Source organism: Nyctereutes procyonoides, unplaced genomic scaffold, assembly GCF_905146905.1.
Source record: "Nyctereutes procyonoides isolate TBG_1078 unplaced genomic scaffold, NYPRO_anot_genome, whole genome shotgun sequence".
Lineage (NCBI taxonomy): Eukaryota > Metazoa > Chordata > Mammalia > Carnivora > Canidae > Nyctereutes > Nyctereutes procyonoides.
Window position 1 is genome coordinate 265,869 of NW_026575158.1, and position 22,153 is coordinate 288,021.

Genomic DNA, 22,153 nt, shown 5'->3' on the forward strand with positions numbered 1-22,153 from the left:
CTGCTCAAAACAATACCTTTAGAACAGAGTGAAAATCAGTTTCATTTCTTTGAGTACTGCTGGAAAATTCAAGATGACCACATCTCTAAAAGCTCTACCTGAGGGGTGCCTGGGTGGCTCAGTTAGTTAGGTATCTATTGATTTTGGCTCAGGTCATGATCTCAGAGTTGTGACACTGAGCCCCGTTTCAGGCTCTGCACTGGATGCAGAGCCTACTTGAGATTCTCTTTCTCCCTCTCTCTCTGCTCCTCTCCCCTCCTCTCTCTCTTTCCCTCCTCTAAAGAAAAAAAAAGGCTACCTGAAAAACTAAATCACATAACTCCTTTCAACAGAGCACTACTAATGAGATTTCCTCAGTGTGTTTTTATCTAACTTTACATTTTCACAAACCAAGTCTTATCTCCTGGAAAGTTGCTACTGAACATAACAGAACACTTTTATTTTATTGTGACAATGCAAACTTCGGTGGCTGGTCATCCATCATCCCCATCAGAATCCTATGTCCTTTGCTGCTTGCCATCATCCTAAGCCATTCTATCTGGGGGGGTAAATGTCAAAGAAAACCTGTCACATAATTTGAGATTGCTTTCCTCAGCCTTCTAAAACTTTTAGGTCGTAAGTCACACAATATAGCATATACCCCCTGGATTCCTGAGACAGCAAATTCCTCTGGTTCCTTTATCCCCAGTGCCTAATACTAGACCTGACATATATTAAAGGCTTACCATTTGTTTTAAATGAATTAATAGTAAATGTTTGAAATCATTGACAAAAATTTTAGACAGCAAGGTAATTTCTGGAGGTAGCAAGAGGCTAAAGAAAGAGAAATTCCAGAGTCTTTCAATTCCCTGGACATCAATAGTATCAAGTCACCCTTATTAACTTTCTTAAAATGGATAAATTTTTAGAGATGGCTTAGACCTTGATGTCCAGATAGCTCAACCAAAAGGAAAATACCATTTTTTCCCCCCAGGATTCCCTGCCTGCCTTGGCATGTTGAGAGCATGCGCATGTTGAGAGTAACTGCAGTTGAGGAGCTTTATATGCCACTGTTGATGACAGCAAACAGAACTAGGACAGAAGTCTTACTCCCACCCTCCCTTTCCAGTGTGATCACAAGAGCTAGACCCAGGGAAAAGAAAAAGGAGTCTGAGAGTCTGTGTAGGGAACAGGATCGGGGATGCCTCTTATGGTGTTCAAGGGATTGGACTCAAAGACAGATATTCCCCTTTTTCCGCTTCTGGAGTTGGAATTTATAATTTAAAATTTAAATTTTAGGAGTGTCATGAAGGAACCATAGGGATTGCAGTGGCTTAAGATGTAATCACTTTCTATCAGTAAATCCTTCTATGTTTTCTCTATATTTCTACATTTTGCAATTACTGAAACATTTATTTTGGGCTGTTGGAGCAGGAAAGCATCATAAATCAGAATAAAGAGTTCATGCAGGAAGACATATAAAATAGTAGACAATGCAGTGGTCATTGTAATCATTCCCAGGTTTCAATCTTATCTCAGATACCCACTAGCTGTAAGAAACTCAGTTTATTCATCTGTAATATAGGTTTGTAAAAATTCCTAGTTCATAAGATGTGAAAATTAATTTATTTAATGCTAATGTGTTGTGTGCTACATAAATTGTAGCTATTTGTTTTTACTCTGCCTAATTCCAAAATTATCTGAGGAGTGATATATATTATTTTCCTTATTATTGTTACCATTATCACTGTCATTATTAGACAAATGCAGTGAAGATTAGTACATAGACAATAGTGCCAGAGAGACTATGCATGAATAAATAAAACCTTAGGTAGGTATGATCTGACATTCAACTCTATCTGGAAAGCTTGGAGTACGTCTTATTGATTAGGTATTATAATTCTTTGTAATGATGCTGGTGACCCACACCTGACTGACTAAATGTTTTAAAGGGTTTTATTTTTTTTTTCAACGTTGACCATCATAGGTATAGACTTTATGGAGGTTTTCACATTACTTCTGTTTGTCCCTCTGTGAGAGACTCCTAAACTTCTTGATGGGCCTCCAAGATCATGGAACAGACCAAGTAAGCCCATAACCCTGCTCTTATTAGCATCATGGTCAGTATAAGTAAATTAACTGTTGCAGAGACATCTTATTTACATATAATATTAGTCTAAAACTATGATTCTTTAGGGTTAATTATCTTTCTGACCAGCAATTCATCGTGCTTAAACTAAATTGGCAGCTGACCATACCACATAATTTCTTTTATATAATGCATGTTTTCTACCTGACATTCAGTCTTTCTCTTATTCAGTTCACTCTGCACATTGGTGTCAGATGAATCTTGCTAAAATGTTATTTTTACCTTCTAAACGTCAGCCAGATGTCACCTCTTCTGACAGCCTTGTTGTACCTCCTCTTGTTTGGCCGTGCATATTTATACATATCTATTATTGTACCTTACAGGCTGTTTTGTAATAGTTTATTCTAGACTATTCTTTTACATTGACTGGCAAGGTCTGTCCAAGAAATGTTTATAGATAATTTGTACAAATCTCTCAAATAGTCAATATCCTCTTAGAATGTGAAATCTATAATTTTTTACTACCTGGCAAATCAATAAAATTCTGACCCAATTTATCCCACTCAGCCTAAACACCTCTCTGCTTCCAATTTTACCATGTTAATCTGGTAAGAAATTTTGTTTTTGCCTCAGGTTTTCTAGTCTTGTTAATACTATCCAAATTCAGACTCTTCTTTGAGGCCTAGATCAAGTGCCACATATGGCATGAAATTTTTCCTGACTATTCTACCATATATTCATGTCTCTTCTTTAGACTTTTATAGCTATAGTTCAGTGCATGGAAGCTTAGAGGCTGTAGTAAGTCTGTTGCACTGAGTTAAAGGCTCTGGGATCAGGGTAAGCTTATCAATATGTTTTGATCCTGTCTTCATAGATTTAATGAAGAGTAAGAGGAGAGCTCATCTCATAGGGTTTCTTTGATAAAGAAGATAAAAGACTCAATAAAAATTAACTATTGTCACTGTACAGAGTATAGGAATTTAACATATAAAAACAGAATACTACCTCATTCTAATCCTTAATGTTTTTACTTTTTTTCCTAGTAAGATTGAATTTCAAGGACAAGAATTTACACTTCTTTTGCATACTGCACAATATGGAAAAAAAATTATTCTCCTCAGCATTTTTAAAAAAGATTTAAATTAGAATGCTTTATAAAGTAACTGCTTAATCCCTTTACATTATAAAAGTTATTTGCAAAGTCATTGCTTTACTCATTCACCATCTATTTGCCAAGATAGACTCTTTAAAGTCATTCATTTGGATTCTTTTCTAAGACAGATTGTTACACCATTTGTAAGGCCAGGTCACTTTCTTTCCACAGAAGCATACCTTCTAATTGCATTCATCACTGCAATTTCAAGAGGCATAAGTGTCCCAAGATAGCTCAAACCAATGTTCATATCTCTTGACTTTTTCAGCCATAATCACAGAGAGTCCCAGTGAAAGGTTTTAAAAATTAATTCCTATATAGTGTTTGAAGCAAGCTGCAAACATGCAAACATGGATCAACATGGAAAATGTAGGTGCTTTCTTAGGAATGGTACTTTAGTAACATGTACAAAGTAAAGATATTAAAATAAGAAAAAAGTTGTTGATAACCTTTTTTTTAAGTATCACCTCAGAGATTTTCTATATTGTAACAGCATACTATTACTCAGAAAACAACCCCCAAAAAGTCAATCCAATATCTCTTTGCAGGTAGTCAAATATTAAGGGGATTCCTTCTTACTGAATGTTATAATTAGAAAGAATCTTGATATATATATATATAAACATTTTATATATTTATATAATGTCCAAATTATTGATTTCCAATTTTTTTATTTTATTATTTTTCAATTATACTCAAATGTCATTTAGAGGCTTGTTTGCCACAATTTGTTTTGTATTGTTACACATATTGCCTCAGTAGAAATTCAACAAAAACCTCAAACTGGAATTCATACCCAAGCTTAGAGTTTCAAATTGAAATTCTAAGCACAATCAAGGTCATTTAATGTACTGTTTTGGAAGAAATCCAGAAAAGCATGTGTCCTTTAGATTTCCTGGAAAATACCAACTGTTACTGAAGAGGTAAAGCAAATAGGTTTAGAACTATAGAATAATTGTAATCTTGTTTATAAAACCAGATCATTAAGACATATTCAGAAATAAATTTTTTAACATCTAAGATAAATATAATACAGTTTTATTATTTGTAAGAGTGATTAATTTTTAAAACAAGCTACACTTCACCTAAAAATGAATCATTTGGGATAAATGTAAGTCAATCATGAAAACAGCATCAACATTCAATGTCACTGTCCTTAACATAGTTTTGGAATTCCCTGAAAAATGTATTAGATCACTCATTGTTATTATTTTTTCTTCTACCTTGCCTTCTCAAAAATTTTTTTAAAGATTTTATTTATTTATTAATGAGAGACACAGAGAGAGAGAGAGACAGACAGAGACAGGCAGAGACACAGGCAGAGGGCAAAGCAAGCTCCATGCAGGGAGCCCAATGTGGGACTGGATCCCGGGTCTCCAGGATCATGCCCTGGGTTGAAGGCAGCGCTAAACCGCTGAGCCTCCAGGGCTGCCCACCTTCTCAAATTTAACCGTAACTATAAATAATGTAATGATTATTTATATTGAGAATAGTTAATACAATCCACAGCTAGTGTGAAAATAGTTGTCTCTGTTATAAGTAGCCTTGATCATCATTTCTGACTGAACTATATAGGTCTCAATTCTTACATTTTCATTATTAGCCTACAAGATAAATATACCCATATCCTTCATGGATAAAGCATTGATTCTATTTACAATGATGTCTAGATAGTGGAAACAGCCCTCCAAACCAGGATGAAGGAAGCTGGATAATGAAGAGGCAAAGAATAGAAGAAATTAGGGTACCTGTGTGGCTCAATTGGTTAAGTGTCTGTCTTTGGCTCAGGTCATGATCCTGGGGTCCTGGGATTGAGCCCTGCATGGGGCTCCCTGCTCAGCCGGGAGCTTGCTTCTCTCTTCCCCCCACATCCTTCGTCTTACCTTCCCCCCACTCCTGCTCTCTTTTGCTGTCTCTCTCAAATGAATAAATAAAATCTTTTTTTAAAGAAAGGAATAGAAGAATGTCAGATCAAACAAGATAACCAAAGAGAATAAGGAAATTGAGCTTGAGGACAGAGTTGAAAGTGGACAGCTAGAATGAAATTCGCGATCACATAGAAGTAAATGCATGCAGACAGAAATTTATAAGTTGTATGGAAAGAAAACCAGAAGTCTGAGACCAGAAGACTTTACGATTAAAAAGTATCTTCTCTCAAACACCATGTTTCATTTTCCTCATCTAAATGCTGTGATGCATCTATCAATAACTACAATACATTCATATTCCAAAATTATTAAAACAAATATCATCTTCCAAGAACTAAAACAGTGTGCTATTTCCATGAATCTGCTCTTTAAAAGTCTGTGACTGTTATAAAAGTCCCCCCAACACATGGTTTTACTCATCACTCGTGGGAAGTTGTGGTCTGGACGCAGATGAGTTTTCTTCAGACTTATCAGGAAGTCAACAGTAGCCTAATGTGAGATTACTAAGTGTATGTCATTCACTTTACTTCATCTCATCATGTAGGCATTATCATCACAAGAAGAAGAGTGAGTACAGTTCAGTAAGATCTTTTGAGAGAGAGAGAGAAAGAGACCATATTCACATAACTTTTATTATAGTATACTATTTTAAGTGTTATATTTTGTAACTAATTATTGTTGCGAATATCTTACTGAGCCTAATTTGTAAATTAAACATAAGTAGGTATGTATAGGAAAAAAAACATAGTATACGCAGGGTTTGGTACTATCCATGGTTTCAGGCATCCTCCAGAGGTCTTGGGATGTATCCCTTGCAGATAAGGGAAGGGAAGACTACTGTAATTCCATTTCATCTAATTTAACTATGGATCCTAAAGTGACTCACAGAATAAATCGTGGCACAAACTTTCATCACCCACAGGGGTAAACCATTATATGAACATACAGACCAAGTGGATGAGTAAGCTAAAAATTCTTTGCCTGTGACTTAGAAATCTCAGAATTCTATTAGGGATATAATACCCTCATCTTGTCTTCTGTGCCCTCCCAGAAAAACAGTCTGAGGCTTTTTAAGGCCGAGATACAGGGCTTCTGCTAGTAATGTTATTTAGATGATTTCATTTATATAAAAAGTTTAACTGGATCCTTTGGAAAGTTTCTTTTTTGCATTTATAATTCTGCATGGAAAATGGTTCTTGCCACTCATCTGTTTTCATTTTTTGTCTATATTTCATTTCTTTTTAAAAATCATTTTATGTAAATAAAAAAGGAGATTCTGGCCTGTGAAAGCAGGTGTGATGGTATCTAGAACCTAGAAAAGATATTTAATAACTTCTTTTTTATCCCAGGTAACTCTACAGGATTTCTTTAAGGTTCCTGAGTTTTGTCATTCTGGCACCAGTTAATCTTCTTGACTCTAAAGTCAGCTTCTAGGACAGAGTGACAGCCTCATATCTATAATCACAGTTTCTGGTAACTCAGCAGAGTCACAGGCCAAAATTCTTTCCCAGGAGAGCCATGGGCCCAGACCCAAAGACAGCTCAGGAGATCGATTGTAATCAAGCTACTACTTCTTTTTTTGAAACTATTCATTCTTAAATAAGGAAATGTTTGAACTAAAATTCATGGTCTGTAAGACATACAACTTCCTAACTTTTTTTCAATCTTTCTGGACAGTCTATGGTACAGGATGAGAAGAAACTGAATAGGAAAAAATTTAAAAAATAGCTTAATAAGTAACCATTGAATGAATAGATGAATGGACGAGTGAATGGAAGGCTTACCCAAGGATCATCACCTAATGCAATTATTCAAACTTAATTCGGGTGAAAAATCAAATGTATCTTGAAAATCCTAAATAATTCAGAAGAAGGAAGCTCAATAGAAAAATTTTTAAAATGGTATAATTGTATTCCATTTATTTTGTCTGCTTATCAACTGAGAAAACATGTTTGTTTTCTACTGAAGCAAATTTTCATCAGTGTGAAGCTCTCTCTGTTCAGCTCTCTCTTTTTTATTATTAACACTGAGCAAATATACTATATCAGGATGGGGTTCTCTAAAATAAGATTCTGAGTATTAGTGGGATTTAGTCTTGTAATGTTTCTTTTTTATTTGGTGTCTTTATGATAACCAGGCTTATTTAGAAACTGCAAGTCACTTGAAAACAGGACATCAACATACATCCTCATCATTAGAAATCTTATCGTATAGAAGCAAATTGAAACATGGCACTGCTATCCCTGGACATTGGGACTAGAAGATATGGAAATAGTACAACATCAAAGGGTAAATAGGAGACTAAGAGTGATTTTAATTTTAACTTTACATCATTTAGACTATGGTCATTTACCCTATGGGTATTTTTATACTGAAAGTTTAATGCTATACCCAGATCCAAAAGGATAACACTCATTTAAGGGATATGTGGCTTTGCTTATGCATAAGTTGAATCTTCTTTCTGAAGCAATGATATGATATACTTCCTTCCAATCACTGGCTCATGCCAGATATGGCCATCAGAATATACTGGCCATTGGTGACTATGATTCTAGGAGGATGTGTGCTAGGTAGCTAATGGTCTTAAACACACATGCACACACATACACATAGGAAGTAAGGGCTAATCACAATGTAAAGAACTTAGTTAAGGGGATCCCTGGGTGGCACAGTGGTTTGGCGCCTGCCTTTGGCCCAGGGCACGATCCTGGAGACCCGGGATCGGATCCCACATCGGGCTTCCGGTGCATGGAGCCTGCTTCTCCCTCTGCCTGTGTCTCTGCCACTCTCTCTCTCTGTGACTATCATAAATAAATAAAAATTAAAAAAAAATAAAAAAAGAACTTAGTTAACATTATACAGTGCCTCTAGAGCAAGGTCCATGGTCATTATGGACCATGTCACTGAATTCATGACTGAAAATACTTTTGCCCATTTATTCACTGTGGTATGTATTTGGATGAATCTTGTCCATTTCACAACATGCCAGAGATTCCGATTAGTGATACTCTGCCTATTTTAGTCATTTATTCAATATACATCAGTTGTATGACTATTTGGTGTCAGTCAAACTAGGTCTTGGACAATGACCTTGACCTTGGCCAAGATAAAAATATGATTGCTGTTCTGTCTCTTCAAGAGATTTTATACTTTCATGGACTGATATCGCACACAGCCTCTCAGTGAATAGGCTCTCTTAATTTATGACCTAGATAATGATTTTTACTCCCTTTGCTCATAATTTCCTCGTGCGTGGGCTGCTAACTTTCATGATAGGCTTCAACATTTTAATAAGTCAAACTATAATTTTACAAAATAGGGTCACTTGGGTGGCTCAGTAGATTAAGCGTTTCACTCTGAATTTCAGGTCAAGTCATGATCTCAAGGTCATGAGATCTTCTGGCCTCTGTGCTCAGCTGGGAGTCTGCTTGACACGCTCTTTCCCTTTCCCTCTGCCCCTCCTCCAAGATCTCTGTCTCTCTGTCTCTCTGTCTCTCTCTCTCAAAAAAATAATTTTACAAAATAAACGTATTGACTTCTAGAAGCTCTAAAATATCTCTGAGCCTAGAATATTAAAATTGTTAATTTTCTTACATCCATTTCATGATTTCCTTTCCATCCTTCAAGTACAAAAGAACCTTGTAAACATTAAATACCTTAATCATAGAAGGTGTGATTAGACTTCCATTCTCTTTCTTGCCAATTTGACTATAAGATTCTCATGGCCCAATATTCATTCAACAAGTGAAAGACTCCATAGTTTAAGAAAACTGTGATAGGAGATCCCTGGGTGGCGCAGCGGTTTGGCGCCTGCCTTTGGCCCAGGGCGCGATCCTGGAGACCCGGGATCGAATCCCACGTCGGGCTCCCGGTGCATGGAGCCTGCTTCTCCCTCTGCCTGTGTCTCTGCCTCTCTCTCTCTCTCTCTCTCTCTCTCTATCATGAATAAATAAAAATTTTAAAAAAAGAAGCCATTAAGAAAACTATGATAACATATATTCATGAGAATTTTCATATCTGCTAACTGGAAGTTTGCAAGCTCTCTCCTAATACTTCCTTATGAAGTCAGCCATCTGCAACCAATAAAAGAGAACACGTGTTCCCTCAGCTTGGCAGAGATCATAATCCTAGTCCAGGAAGTTTGGTCCTTCTAAGAATATGAAAAACCTAATAGGAAGATAATGAAGCCTAGAAAGTAGTCTAAAAATACCTTTCTGGGGTTTTATTCCATCATCAGCTAAGCAATCTAGTCAGGTGAGAAGTATCTTTTCTACCTAATATAGAATGTGAAGGCTTGTGAAGGAATTACTAGGATTATTTGGTCTTTTTTTTAAGATTTTTTTTATCTTATTGTGTTTATTTATATTTGAGAGAGAGAGTGTGAGTCTGAAAGAGAGAGAATGAGTAGGGGAGAAGGGGAGAAGGAAAAGTAGGCTCCTTGCTGAGCTGAGAGCCCAATAAGGGGCTTGGTCCCAGGACACAGAGATCATGACCTGAGACAAAGGCAGATTCTTAACTGACTGAGCCACCCACACATCCAGGATTATTTGGTCTTAAAAAACAATTGAGTGTAGGGCATCCAGACACAGGCCGGGGACTTTTGCATGGCACTGTGGCTCCATGTGGGGTGACAGAGAATTAGCAGGATGAGGACAGTATCTACAGAGAAGGGGGACAGGGCAGCAGAAATTAAGGGAGATTTGTTACATATAAGAGGATTGATTTCTCTCTATTCATATGTATATTTACAAGCAGAGAAACACACAAACATATATCTACATTTATGGAAACATGTGATAATGGGAGGCTCTTTTGAAGAAAAGATTGATTTTGATGGCTGGGACAGGGAACATGTAAGGTCAGACTAAAAGATCTTATTTTCCAGAAGCAAGGAAATACTCAAAGAATGATGGAGATATGCCCGTGCACATTAACATTTACATCTGTCAGTATTTACATAATTTCAAGGTACCTCCCTACAAAATCATATTAATTACAAAAGGGAAAGGACTAACTTTACAGTTTAGAAACCTGGCAGGCACAACCCTAATTAAACAATCAAGGTGAACATCAGTAAAGGGACAAGTCAAAACCATGTGCCATCTGCTAGTCACTCTCAAGTGTTCTAGAGATAGGGAAAGTCTTTGACACACCTATAACTTTGTGTTCGGTTTGAGAGGGTTTCCAAACAAAAGTCTTTAAGAAGACAAATACTGAGTACACAAGGACAGAGAACTAATTCTACACCTAGAAAATGTGAAACTGAAAAGCCTTAGCAGACCTTTTCCACAGAGGTCAAATTGAACATTCCCCAGGAACTTTCCCAGGTACAGTCCTATACTCATCTAACTTCACTTCGTTGTCTTTTATATGGAGCTCTTTTTCTCCACCTATCTTTCCTTCCTGTGTTAAGCTTCTCCTCTTGACTTTTAACCATAACACACATTGCCTGCACCAACCCATTATCTCCCCATCCATAATTAAGTTTCTTGGAGAGCTAAGATGAATGGGTCCATCAGGTCCTTGCCTATCCTTGCATATGTTCCCGCTTTGATATCCTTTTTGCACACATGAGTAAGTTCTGGATCCTAATGACAACTCCTTTGGGGGAAATGATATAGAAGAGAGAAGTTTCATCTTCTCCAGTGCTGGGGAGGATTTTGCCTTCAAAGAGTGCTGTTCTCTCTGTGTGCTTTCACAGCAAAGAAACCAGTACTTAGCAAAGGTCAAGTAAGTCAAAGTTGGCATATATTTTTGATGATTTTGTTAATTTCAAATATCTTGAAACGGGTAAGTTAATATTGCTGTGGTTCCCATAGTATGCCAATGGAAATGTAGCCTAATGTGTGGTTTATAGGAATGTATTGCATTGTAAAAATGGACGTGCATATGCGATGACAACTGGATCCATCTTATCGATGTATTCCCTGGGGATTCAAACACTTACACAATTTTTCATTTGTATTTCTACTGTTTGGAAAAAATGAAACCTTTCAGGAAAATAACTTGTAATTGTGATATACATTCTTGCCCAAAGTCTTTCTGTGTATATATGGGTCTACTTAAAATTTAATGGATAAATGGAGATTATAAATACCCAATAATAACCACTTTCCATGAGGATGACAGAACAGACATAGAAATGTCCGTGATACTTAGTATTTTCTCTCTTAGGGTGGCTTCCATGGTTTGTCAGCCTCTAGTATATCTGACTTGTCCATTGCCTATATATATATTTATATTCCTGAAATGTTTTTCATGTACCAGACAGTATTATTTATAACTGTTATTGTGAATAGTAATAGTAATATCACAATGCTAATAATAATTTTATAGAGCTATATATTTGCATCAAGCTCTGCTTTGGTTAGTTATGAAAAAATACAAAAATGCAACATAATGTCTAGGTAACAAACAAGAAAGAGAGAAATAATAACAAAAAACTTAACAAACATACTCATTAATCATCTTAAGAGAGAGTAGATCACTAATTACCTTGTAAATCCCAGAGATTCCATCCTCAAATTCATCTTCTTCCCTAATCCCTCTCGGGCCAAATTCTATCATGTGTTTTGCTTTTACCTTCACCTCGGGTTTTTTAAAAAATAGTTTGCATTTCTGTTTAATTATATATAAAATATTTAGTTTTTCACATATAAAACATTATATGAATGGAATTAAACTGTATGTGTGTGTATGTATGTATTCTATGATACACTGTAATTATTTTCCTTCAAAGTGCACTTAAAAATTCTATCCATGTTAATACAAGAATCTCTAACTCATTAATTTGTACTTCAATAGAATATTTCATTGAATGTATATGAACAAAATTCATTGATTCATGCATTTATTCTTTCAAAAATACTTATCAGGGTAATTTGCAGATTGTTTTTCTATTATAAGAAATAACTAAGGCTAGGGACGTGTTTGTATATTTCTCTTGGTTCACACATGCAAAATGCATCTTTACAGTGTATAAGTAGAACTGATGCATAGTAGGATTTATCTTTAACCTATCTATAAAATTCAGATTTGTTTTTCAAAATGTTTTTACCAAAAAATAAATAATAATATATATATATATTTTTTTTTTTTTTTGCAAAGTTTAACCTTCCGCTGAAAAAGTGTAAAGCTTCTCAGGGCTTCTCATCCAGATAGCATTTGGTTTTGTCCGATTATTAAATTTTTGTCAATCTGGATGTGAAATGGTATCTCATTATACTTTTAATTTACATTTAATTTGCATTTCTCTGAGGGGCTGTCAAACAGGAGGGACAGATTTGGAGGAAGTAGGAGACACAGCTGCTGTGAAAGAATCCCCCAAAAGTGGATAGATGGATGAAGTACCTCATCTTTTCAGCTCCTCACACCCTCCAGTATTCTGTGAGTGCCTCCAATTGGAAAAATCTCCCTGGAACCGTGAGATTAAGGAAGCCCTAAGGGTGTAATTGCCTGATATGCAGAGCGTGCCAGAGAAGAACAGAAAATGAATCTGAACCAAATACAAAAATGCCTCACACAGCTATACAATATTTAACTTGTTATTGAATAAGTTGTTATTCCAGTAGCATACAAGCTTAAAGAAGAGATGCATTTTTCTTTATTGTTCCTTTTGCTTAGAAGATTTCCCACCACATAACAAGTGCTCAGTAAATATTGAATGAATGAATGAATGAATGAATGATCAAGACCTAGGCCAGTCATAGCCTTTCACTTATTTTAAATATTACTTTTAGAAAAATGAGTTATTAAGCAAATTGTTGTATTTTAATTTTTAAGACTTGATTTTTTTTAGAACAGTTTTAGGTTTGTAACAAAGTTGAGGGTAAGATACAGAGAGTTCTCATGTAGTCCCAGCCCCACACATGCATAACCTTCTGCATATTCAACATCCCCCACCAGACTGGTACATTTGTTAGAATCAGTGAACCTACCCTGGCACATCATTATTACTCAAAGTCTATATTTTACCTTATGGTTCACTAATGGTGTTGCATATTCTAGGAGTTTTGACAAATATGCAATGATATGTATCCACCACTGTAGGATCACACTAAATAGTTTCACTGCCTTAAAAATTCTTTATGCTCTGCCTATTTATCCTCTCTTCCCCAGCCCCTGACAACCATTGGTATGTTTACTGTCTCCACAGTTTTCCCTCTTCCAGAATGTTGTATAGTTGAAATCATGCGGTGTGTAGCCTTTTCAAATTGGCTCCTTTTTACTTAGTAATGTGCCTTTTTAAGTTTCCTCTGTGTCTTTTCATGATTTGATAGCTCATTTCATCTTAATGCTGAATAATATTCCCCTCTCTGAATGTATCACAGTTTATCCATTTACCTACTAAAAGACATCATGGTTGGTTCCAAGTTTTGGCAATTATGAATAAAGCTTCCACAAACATTTGTGTGCAGGTTTTTATGAATATACTGAATATGGGAAGTAGTAGGAAATGATGTCTCTAAAGTCCCTGTATCACTGAGATAATTTTCTGAGATTTAGTATTATTTTTAAATTCACTTTTCTCCTACCTGTAGCATAGATAGCAGGAATAATTCACTCACTCCATGCCTCCATGCTGACTTCTGCCTCCGATAAAATAACAAGCACCTGTCCATACCTTACCACTCTCTCTCTTTTCCCCACCTTGTGTAGATCCATTCACCTCACCTGTTGCTATTTTTCCCCTGTGTTTTCTAAATCACTCTTCCTCTTCTATCAACTCTGTACCTGAGTTGTGGTTCTTCTAGTTCTGTATGTGGCTGACTTATTTTTTTTATAAGATATTCACTTAAATGTGACCTCTTCAAACAATGTTTTTCTGCTCACCTGTATACTGTGGCCTTTTTTCTCTTGGTGATTCATCTGTGTATTATTTTTCACAACAGTCTTCATGGTCTGTAGTTACCCTGCATTCAATTTGTTTTCTTATTCATGTTTCACCCCACTAGAATAGAAGCCCAGGGCAGCAGGCAGTTTGTAGGTTTTCTTCATGCTATATCTGCAAAACTAACATAGTACTGGCAACTTCATAAATTTATGAGTCTTTTTTGTCAGTTTTTGCCAGTTTTTGCCCAGATAGATGGATTAGTTTAAAAATAAAAACAAATATTATTTTCACTAATATATGACTATCATATTGAATCTGTAGATGGTGGATAATGTCGCACAAGTATATACCCTCATGCTAGGGGGACAGAATAAATCTGACTTTGCCTTATCATGCAGCTCTTTGCACTGATACATTATTTTCTCCAGGATACTAATCATATTAAAGATGAAAGTACCTTGTTGGCTATCAAAAATTATCTGACTCTACTTTTTGCACTATAAACATTCCCTATTTCTTCAGTATTTTAAATATATCATATTATTTTGGCTCTCCTTACCCTTGGAGTCATTCTTCTCTGGAAATACCCCAGGTTATTATATTCTTCTTAAAGTGCCAAGTCTGGAAATTGACAGTGGTAGAAGAAGTGCAGAGGAGAGCAAGAATATAAACTCAATCACTTGCTGCCTTTGAAAAGTATAAATCCCTAAGCTGATGGGAAATTGACATTGATTCTTTCATGTTTTTAGTACCTAACAAAAAAAATACAGATAGATATTGGCCTCACTCATTCCATACACTGAAAATGTAAATACATGTTTAAAATAAAAATTTAAAGAATATTTTTACAGAAATTGCTTAATATTCATTATAAATTATTATTTGTTTAACCATTAAACAACACCCATCATCTAGTGAATTAATTTACTTTGTTGGACAAGTGAGGAAGTTTTCAAGCTTATTGGATAGCTTTTCAGAGCTAGAGAAAGCTTTAAACACAAAATTGCAAAGATAAAATTAGATACATGGGGTTTTTAAATAATTTCACATTTGAAAACTATGCCATTATAGTTTGGGATTGGATTTTAGAGTTGAATAATATTGTTAAACTCTAGGTAACTCAATATGGATAGTAGAGGAAACCGAGACAAAATTCACTGACTTATCCAAAATCTTACAATTTGCAACAAAACTAAGCATAGAATTCCAAACTTCTGATTTACAGTCTGTTTCTTCTTTAGTTATACCATGTTGCTTCATACTCAGGAAGAATGATCCCACAAAGTGAAAATGAAACATTTGTTTAAAAAAGTTTATTGCCTATTTTAGTATTGAGAGACCAAATGATGCAGTGTAAAGATAACCAGTGTTTAAAGCCCAAGAGCATGATATCAGCATCCTATTGTGGCCTCAAATGAGTAATGCTGGGCAAGTCATTTATTTCGTTGAGTTGGAATGTACCTAGAGAGTAATGGTGAAGATGAAATAAGATAATATTCAAGTGGCTCAGCGGTTTAGCTCCGCCTTCAGCACAGGGTGTGATTCTGGAGAGCTGGGATCGAGTCCCACGTCAGGCTCCCTGCATGGAGCCTGCTTCTTCCTCTGCCTCTGTGTGTGTGTGTGCGTGCGTGCATGCGTGTGTGTGTGTGTGTGTGATAAATAAATAAATAAATAAATAACCTTTAAAATCCTAAATAATCCAGTCAAGAAATGGGCAGAAGACATGAATAGACATTTCTCCAACGAAGACATAAATGGCCAACAGACACATGAAAAAAATGCTCCACGTCATGTGGCATCAGGGAAATACAAATCAAAACCACAAGGAGATACCACCTCACACCAGTTAGAATGGCTAAAATTAACAAGGCAGGAAACAACAAATGTTGGCAAGGATGTGGAGAAAGGGGAACCCTCTTGCACTGTTGGTGGGAACTGGTACGGCCACTCTGGAAAACAGTGTGGAGGTTCCTCAAGAAGTTAAAAATAGAGCTACCCTATGACCCAGCAATTGCACCACTGGATATTTACCCCAAAGATACAAATGTAGTGATCGGATAAGGGGCATCTCCACCCCAATGTTTAGTAACTATGTCCACAATAGCCGAACTGTGGAAAGCACTGAGATGTCCTTTGACAGATCAATGGATAAAGAAGATGTGGTATACATATATACAATGGAGTATTACTCAGCCATCAGAAAGGATAAATACCATTTACATTGATGTGGATAGAACTGGAGGGTATTATGCTACGAAATAAGTCAATCAGAAAAAGACTTATCATATGGTTTACCTCATATGTGGAATATAAGAAACAGCACAAACAGCACAGAGGATCATAGAGTGAAGGAAGGAAAACTGATGGTGAAGTCATCAGAGAGGATAAAAACTATGAGAGATTCTACTATAAGAAACGAACTGAGGGTTGCTGGAGGGGAGGTGGGTGGAGGGATGCAGTACCTGGGTGATGGGGATTAAGCAAGGCATGAGATGTGACGAGCACTGGTGTTATAAGCAACTGACGAATTATTATCTGAAACTAATAATGTACTGTACGTTGGCTAATTGAATTTAAATTAAAACAAAAACCTAGGGCAGCCTGGGTGGTTCAGTGGTTTAGCACCACCTTCAGCCCAGGGCCTGGTCCTAGAGACCTGGGATCGAGTCCCACATTGGGCTCCCTGCATGGAGCTTGCTTCTCCCACTGCCTGTGTCTCTGACTCTCTCTCTCTCTCTCTCTCTCTCTCTCTCTGTGTGTGTGTCTCTCATGAATAAATAAATAAAATCTTTAAAAAATAACAATAAAAAATAAAATAATAAATTAAAAAAACCCTAAAGTATTATCAACTACTTTTAGCAGTTCAGTTCTATTTTACTCCATACATAATGTCAGATAAATCCTTTTGTGCTCTTGGATAAAAGCCCTCATGATGAAAAAAGTCTTGTTTGTCTAACACAGTTAGCACTACCTTGTTTTAGATTTTCAATTTTTAAAGTTTATGGTTAATGTTCATTGAATACATAGATCCCTCCCCCTTTAAATTAGACTGAATACACTAGAATAAACCAAAATATACAATGCTGTTAATGAAATGATTCTGAATATATCTTAAAATATATGCATCACATAATCATTGTCATGACTATCAGTTTAATGGGACTGCATATAAAGACAATTTTATATGCTAAATCTTTTTTTTTTAACCACCAAACAATACAGAACCTTTATTTTTAAGGTAATTTCTGTACAACTGGAGCATAAGAGTAATCCTTTTACAAATGGAACTGATTACTAGAATAAATGATGACAAAACCAAACTGGCATTTGATGTGAATCCACAGGAGTTTAAGCTTCAAATCCAGCCAAGAAGTTTGTTACAATCTCTTTCAACTTAGCATCTGACTGTTCTGAGATCTTTCCATCGGTCCTTATATTGCCCAAGAGGGCTTGGTGCTGGCTGAAAACATGAGCCAAGAAGGTATGCTCAAACTTTGTGATCTTGCTGGGCTCCAATTTATCAAGATATCCTCTTACACCAGCATAAATAACAGCCACTTGTTCTTCAAAAGCCATGGGAGAATACTGTCCTTGCTTCAGCAACTCAGTCAATCGCACGCCATGACTCAAGAGTTGTTGAGTGACAGCATCAAGGTCAGAACCGAACTGGGCAAAAGCAGCAACCTCACGATACTGAGCCAATTCCAGCTTCATGGTACCTGCCACCTGCTTCATTGCCCTGGTTTGGGCAGCAGATCCAACACGGGACACAGACAAACCGACGTTAATGGCAGGGCGGATACCTTTGTAGAACAATTCTGTTTCCAAGAAAATCTGTCCATCAGTGATGGAAATGACATTTGTTGGAATGTAAGCAGACACATCACCAGCTTGCATTTCTATCACTGGTAAAGCAGTCAAGGAGCCACCACCAAAAGAATCGTTCATTTTGACTGCTCTCTCTAGCAGAAGTGAGTGTAGGTAGAGCACATCACCAGGATAGGCTTCAGGACCAGAGGGCCCGCAGAGCAGCAGAGACATCTGACGATAAGCAACAGCCTGTTTGGATAAGTCATAGATGATCAAAGCATGTTTGCCATTATCTCTAAAATATTCTCCCATAGAACAGCCCGAATAAGGAGAGACTGAAGTGAGCAGCATCAGAAGCAGTAGCTGACACCACAATGGTGTACTTCATGGCATCTGCATCTGTAAGTCTCTTCACCAACTGGGCAACCATAGATCTCTTCTGACCAAAAGCAACGTAGATACAGTATAGCTTCTTCTTTCATCAGTTCCGTCATTGAAACGTTTCTGATTAATGATTGTGTCAATAGCAATATTTGCCGGTCACCAATAATCAGGTCACGCTGACCACGACCAATTGGCACCAAGCTATCCACACCCTTGATGCCAGTCTGCATGGGTTCAGGAACAGAGATTTGAGGAATCATCCCAGGGGCTTTCAGGCCAACTCACCTAGGGTCTTGGAACCAACTGGACACTTTCCATTGATGGCATTACCAAGGGCATGTACAACACGGCCCAATAGCTCCTCGCCAACTGGAACATCCACAATGACTCCTGTTCTTTTCACGATATCTCCTTCCTTAATTAGTTTATCATTTCCAAACACGACAACACCAACATTGTCAGGTTCCAAGTTCAGAGACATACCCTTTAAGCCTGAAGAAAACTCTACCATTTCTTCTGCCTGAACATTTCTCAGCCCATGTACACGGGCAACACCATCACCAATGCTTAGGACACACCCAGTCTCTCAAGGTCGGCAGAGGTATCAGCTCCAAGAATACGCTCAAGAATAGAGGACACTTCGGCAGTGCCAGTCTTCTGAAGACGCGTCTTAGAGGCATGGAGGTTCCTTGCAGCAATGAAGGATGATCCCAAAGCATTTTTGGAGACCAGCGGGGCCCGGCCGCGGGGATGCGCACAGACAGCATCTCTGCAGTTTCTCTTCGGGTGGTTCCTCCGCAGCCGCAGCCTCCAGACTGACTGGGTTATATGCTAAATCTTTCAGTTGTTTAAATGTTAAATAAATCACAGCTTTACTATGATTATAGGATATCTTTTTATGAATATAAGATATCTTAAAAATAATATCAAACCAAAGGGATAAAAGTAATCTTTATTGAGTTCTAGTCAGTTAGGAGACCTATGAAATGTGTCACTAAGATTTGTGTATTGTAAACCAACATTTATTTGGTTTATTTGAATATCTCTTTTGCTAAAGGAATTTTAATTCACTGACACTAATATAGTAAAAAATATGAAAACAGGAAAGTGATTCAGTTACAAAAGCCATCAAAGTAGTATATGGAAGAAGTCCATTTCCAAGGTTCCTGTTCAATGTTCTATCAGCTTTTCCTAAAATGAGAAAATGCAAAAGCTGGAAGCCGAAGAATTATATGCATTAGAGACTTTTTGTGCTGGCAGGATAGGGGCTATTAGATCATAATGTCCATAATTTTGTGAATATAGAATTGTTTCCTATACCATTACCCACTTCTTTGTCTGGTCTACATAAATGGCTCAAGCAAAGGGGCTTTTTACTGCGTCCCTTAGGAAACAATTCCTTGGCCTAATAGACCTAACAAGGCTGCCTTTTCTGTGATAGTCACTCAAAAATTTCCTATACTCAATTTCATCCCATTACTTCTAGTTATTTTCTCTTGTCTAACCTAAAATTTGTTCCTTCTCCACTCTTTTTTACCCTTCGGATGCTTTCAAGTGATTGAATTTCCCATTAGTCTTTTTACCAAATTAAACAGATACTGTCTTTTAATCTCTGTCCATTAATCATTTCATTTATACCCTTAATCATTTTTATTGTTCCTTCCTGAAGTTTCATTTGTTAGCATTTTTCTCACATTGGGAAATCTGTATTTCTTCTCTGTATCATGGGCAGTTTTTATAGAAATTGAACTGGTCCTATTTCTGCCTAGCTTAATCTCACCTCCCAGAAATGATTCTTTTTTTGTTGTCCTCAATAGTATTTGTGCTTCGGCTGCACTTTATTAACTGTATAATTAATTATGTACCCTATAGTTTTTGGAGTGTTTTTGTATACTTTAGCTTAATAGGATAGATTGTTTTTCCTCCTTTTTGCAGTCCATAGTGTTCATCAAACTGCGATGTATAGTTAATTTTAAAAAGCAAACTGGGTCAGCAACTTTAGCCAGGAACTGCACTAACATAAGCTCCAAAAGAAATACTGTACCCCATACTGAAGAATGGAGCCCTGGACTGGTTTTACCTATCTAAATTCTTCCCAAGGCAATCATCTCCCAGCCTCCTACTCAGTATGCTCAGGCTTTCCAACCTGAAGTAACTTCAAGGGAGAATAAAATATACTTAGCCATAATATCTAGTGTTTCGCATCCTATTGTTGCTTAAATGAGAGAACTATTGCAGCTGATGAGATAAAACAATTACAGATAAAATGCAAATCTTTTGAAGTACGCAGAAAACATGAAATGTTCTCAAGTGAACTATTTTAGCTCTCAATGAAGAGTTCACAACTCATGATAAGAATGAGATACAGAGTAGGCTATTTGTTAGAGCAGATTGAAAGGAGATGTAGCAGATCTAGAAAGCTCCTTTTCCAAGCAGGAAAAGATAGTAGCCAAGATTAGATTCTTCAGCAGAGAGACTCTGCACAGTCCAGGACAAAGTCGGTTACTACAAGAGTCTGGAGGGCTTGGATAATGCTGTAAAGATAGACTGACAAGTAATGTCTTTTTCCTTTTAGCATATGCTTCTGCCTCAATTTTCTATAAGTCTTTATTTTTCTTAGGCATAGAAACACTGAAAATCATGGGCAAGAATAAATACCAAAAGATAGGACCCAGATTGAAATATCTTAAGGCCTTTTTATGTTCTCTGCTGCACTTTCTGTATACCAGCCATAGAGCAAATGATTTTATTTTGAATATGATCTATAGTAATGTTGACAGTGTTGAAAAGCCAACCTGGAGTAGAACCACATGATGAACCACATCCTCCCTGGATCATGTAAGAAGATGGGGAAATGGTTCTTCCTATGGTGTTTTAGTATCTCTTTGGAAAGCAGAATTCCCTCTAAGGGAAATCATAGGATGGATCCAAAAGCTATTAATCATAGTGGGATTTCAAAGTAGTCATTTATTTTAAGGGTCAATTATTCACTTCAGAGTGCCATATAACGAATAAGAGATAATATAATTTAGCATATGGGAGTTAAACTACTATAGTTGACATTAAGCTTAATGTTACTTATTTTCTGAAAACAAATGTTCTCAAAATTTGCTGAGAGATTCTACATTGCTTCTCCTGAGGATAATGACAAAATCATAGATTTCTTTTATTTACATACCTTTCCCTAATTACTGTTAAAATACATATACCCAATCAAAAAGCAAGTCATTAAAATTTGCAAATTTAAGCAATGTGCTTAATTTATGTTTATGTTCTATACTAGTTAATAAATCATCTTCATTGAAATGGAATCTATTATCAATATTTGTAGCATCCTCCCGAGTACCATATTTCTGTAAGACACATGATGTCATGATTTTCTATGACTTTTGTTTAAGTTGTAATCAATTATCAAACACATGACAACACATGCTATCACATGTGATAATCACAATTATCAAACACAGTAACACTTATCTACACTTCGGGATATGAGTTATTTATTTGGTTGTGTCTACTAACCATTGTGTTTTAAATTTTATAATACAAAGTAATTAGTGGTTCTATTTTGGCAAGATGTATTATTCATAAGCTGCATCTATTTCTAGTCTATGGATCCCATTATCTTTTAGGTGCTTTATAGTTTATTTTTAATCCTTCATAGTACCACTATCATTTTCCCCTGTTTTGGGTAGATTGGATTTAGTGATTTATTAATGGGACATTAATCAATCTATAATTCTATAACTTGAAGAATTTGGTTTTCATATAAATTGTTAATTTGAAAGGAGCTTAATTTTATTTATTTATTTTTCTTTTTTTAATTTTATTTTTAATATCAGTAATTCTATTCTTAAGTTTCTGATTCTTTTAAAGCAAATATTCAGTAATAGTCTATAAAATTATTGGTGGGAATTTCATCCTGTATTTAATAGCAAAATATTATGGTTCTCAGATTACCAGAGTTTTATAATCAG

At 36.2% G+C, this 22,153-nt stretch overlaps 1 pseudogene; it reads right to left on the minus strand.

The window, feature by feature from the left end:
* Positions 1-17,326: 17,326 nt before the first annotated feature.
* Positions 17,327-21,550, minus strand: LOC129502336 (ATP synthase subunit alpha, mitochondrial-like; annotated as a pseudogene).
* Positions 21,551-22,153: the final 603 nt, after the last annotated feature.